A 4,093-nucleotide genomic window follows, 5' to 3' on the forward strand; every position below is an offset into this window, starting at 1 on the left:
AAGTCCTTTGGTTGAAACAATAGGTATTGGATTTAGGATTACCTGTAGGCACCATCTCAATCTTTTGTGACAACACTAGTGTCATATGCGTCTCTAAGAATCCTATCCAACATTCAAGGACTAAGCACATTGACATTAGGCATCACTTCATTAGAGATCATGTGACTAAAGAAGACATTGAGTTACACCATGTGACAACTGAAAATCAACTGGCTGACATCTTTACTAAACCACTGGCCTTCGACACTTTCAGCTCTTTAAGGACCAGATTGGGTGTGATTGACATAAATGCATAAAATTAATCTTTTATTTGCTTTTCTTTTTGCTCCTTGCTTTCTTTTCTTCTTTTTGTTTCACTCTTAGTTTTTGTTTGATTTTTTTTACTTTCTTTTATTTTATTTTTTCAAAATCATCGCTGAAATGATATCGTATGCCTTGTCCTTGCTTCTGAAAATTTGTAGTCAGTGTTTTACATCTCTTTATCTATTAGATGGTAAAAATATTTTATTGATCATGTCTCGTTCTCTAACCTATTTTAGTGGCATAGTTTTTTATTCTAATAAAAAATATAGTTCAAATTAATAAATTATGTATGAAATTAAGATCTTTTCTAAAACTTGCTTGAGCAAATCTATCTTGTATTTATAATGATTAAAGTCTTTTTGTCACATCAAGATTCCTCGTTACTCTTGTCTTTGGTTATTGATTCTATTTTATGGATAACTCTTCTCTATGTTAGAGTGAGAGCCCATATTCTCTAATATCTAGAAGATATACTCACAACTAATAATCATTTTTAAGAGTTGTAAAAGAGAAAGGAGCTTGCAAAAAAAAATGGTCAATGATGCCAACAAAAGATGTGCAATGACGCCAAATTGAAAAAAAAATATCAAAAAGCAAAAGATGAGCAAAGCACCAATTAATCAACAAGAGGCATAAAATGAGCCAACTAAAAAGCAAGTTCTTCTCTCTTTTCAAATCCTTTAAAAACTTAGAAGTTTTCATGTATCAAATGCTTGATTTTGATTGTTTTGTGATTGTGACAAATTTACTTTGGTTCATTTTTCTATGAGATATTTTTTCTTAAGCCAAGTGATGAAGGGATACTTATCTCATATCCAATTGGTTTTCTTTGAGTTAGGTCATTGATTTCGAAAGACGATTCTACCCTAAAAGAAAGTCTGAGATAAGGGTAACCATAATCAGATATTCTACCATTCTTAGGATTGTAGATGATGTTAACTCATTAACTCACAAGTTTTTAAAAAATCAATCACATGGAATGCTACATCATATTCATGCCATGAAAAAAAAATCTTTTGATTTTCTTTATTCGTTCCCTCATTTTTTAGATGTCAAAAGGGGAGTAGTTTAGGATGTTTGCTTACACTTTCGATTCCATAGTTTACACTGCTATTTTTAAAATAATTATCGTAGTGTTTTGCCATCATAAAAAAAGGGGAGATTGTTGCAAATTCAGTTTCATGGACTATGTTTTGATGATTGACAAACACTCTTTCTTTTCTTCAACTGCCTATTTCTACTAACATTTCAAGAATCAAAGATCAGCCGGAAATAAGAACCAGCTCAAGATTGGGAAGATTAGGGTTGAATCAGTCTGTATTTTTCTTTTTTCTTTTCTGAGTCAATTGTAATTGTTTGAAGTGACTGATGTTAAGTAACCCTACACACGCACACTTGAGAGATTTAGAACTTGTGTTTTCACTCACATCGTCCTGGATGATATTTATATCGTCCTGGACGATCGAGTTCAAGACAGAAGATCTAATCAGGATTTCTTAGTTAAGGCAGCCGTAATTAACTGATCGGCCTGGACGATACCTATATCGGCAAGACGATATGCTCAATATAAAAAGAAATTGTTGCCATGATCAATTTAGGTATTCTGTATTTTTGGAAATCGGTCAGGACGATTATTTGATCGGCCTGGACGATATTGTATAATTATGACTAAATTGATCCGACAATCATGGGAGTAATTAAGGATGATTGATAAGATCACATCGTCCTGGATGATCCATTCAAAAACCCTTGGTTACACCTGTCTGATTTGGATCGGACAGCTTAAATTCAGGGCGATGCTCTGGACGATTTTCCTCTGATTTGAATTTATCGACCAGTACGATCGTGAGATCGTCTGGGATGATCAAGCAAATTTTTAATCGTCCAGTTTGCATTCAGGGCGATGCTCTGGCCGATCTTATGAGATTTGTACTGATCGGCTAGGACGATTTTCATATCGTCCTGGACGATAAAGTTGACAACTTGCAATTAATGAGCCCCTTTGAAGCTCTTCTATTTAAGAGCTCTTGTTCAACATTTTTTAACATCCTTTGCTGTTGTGTTGACCTGAGAAAACCTAAAGGAGAGAGAGAGAGAGAGAGAGAGGGAGAGAGAGAGAGGATCTTGTGAGGGGGAGCTTGTGAGGGGATTCACAAGGGTTGCTCCAAGCATTGTTCCACTTCTTCTTCCCTAGAGTCTCTTGTCCTTGGAAGGGTTGGGAGAGGTAAGTTTCAGTAAGTGATCGTGGTTCTCTACCTGCTTCATGAGGAAGCAAAAGGAGTTGAGTTCTCTATCTTGCTGGGTGTTGCAAAAAGGAGGTGTTTTTGTGAGGGCTTCTTCGCCTAGCTGTGGAGGCTAAAGGAGAGTCATGTTTGTAGTGCAATACTCGGAGGGCACCTCCGGGGAGTGGACGTAGGTCGAGTTGACTGAACCACTATAAACCCTTGTGTTCTTATTTTCTTGCTACCGCACTTTAATTCCAACATTGTTTATTTTTCTCGTGGTGTGATTTTGGTTTATCTGATTTTTGTTCTTTGTGAAAAGAATTTCTTAAAATTCCAATTCACCCCCCCTCTTGGTTAGCCTCGGAACTAGTTCATAGGGCCTAACATTCTTTAGGGCTTAACATCCCTAACGAACTTTCAAATTGGATGGGCTTAAGACTGCTTGAAATGAAAGTTCTTTGGAAATGAAATGTCATCATGAGCTTTGGGAAGAGTTATGGTGGTTATCCCTTATCCCTTAGGTTTTGATGGCTAGGATCCACTTGGGGGAAGTTTGGATGCTTGCCAAGTGCCCTTAAGACTGCTCAAAATCAAAGGTTATGGTTGGAGTTAATATAAAATGGAGAGCAGGGTTTAAACAAAGAGATTTAACCACTTTGACCACTCCCCACCTCTTTGTTGACTAGATTGACTGGTCAATAGTCAAGGGGGTGTTGAGGTGTCACTTAGAGGATGTAGGGAGCTATTTGAATGGACCTCTAATAGCTTAATTAAGAGTGCATGACGATTTGACTAAAGGTATGGATGGGTATTTTACCAAAGCCAAAAGATTGACTTGGTCAAATTAGTCAAATTTTGATCTATAGTGAGTTTGGAGATATATAAACTATGGATCAAATGCATTTGAGGGTTGATGAGGTTTAAAATGGATTAATTTAATTGGTAGCTCTGATTTGACCCAATTAAGTTATGTTTGACTAGAGTTGGGTCTAGTTGACCAAGTCAAATGTTGATCAGGTCAAGGTGGCCAATCCACCCCAATTCACTAGGAGAAGTAACTCCTTAATGCATTTAGATTTTAATTCAATGCCATAGAGCTTAAGATTTGATTTAGTCAACTTAGGATAACTTGGTCAACCAAGTCGACCTAGGGGCTGGGTATGATTCAACAATTTTGTTTAATGTTTAGAATTAAATGGAAGTGATTCCATCCAAAGATAATGTCATTTGGTTCTAAAATGACCTTTCACACCCCTAAGGGGTATTTTGGTCATTTTGGGTTGACTTAATCAACAAGGCTTGACTAGAGACTGGGTTTGAGTCCTATGCACTTCGAATAATGATTATGATGCATTAGAAAAGATTTTAATATTTAATTTGAAAAGGCCATGTTGGAGTTTATAAAAAACTTTAAAATTTCCCTAAAGGGGCATTTTGACCCAGGTCAACTGGGGGTCAAAGTGAGTCCATCAAAATGCACTTTAATGCTTAACAAGTCATAATCAAGGGATTCGATGTGATCATAGGGTTTGGAGAAGGCTCCAATATCAAATTTCACTAGTGGA

The sequence above is a fragment of the Dendrobium catenatum genome, unplaced genomic scaffold (assembly GCF_001605985.2).
Source record: "Dendrobium catenatum unplaced genomic scaffold, ASM160598v2 fragScaff_scaffold_1670, whole genome shotgun sequence".
NCBI lineage: Eukaryota > Viridiplantae > Streptophyta > Magnoliopsida > Asparagales > Orchidaceae > Dendrobium > Dendrobium catenatum.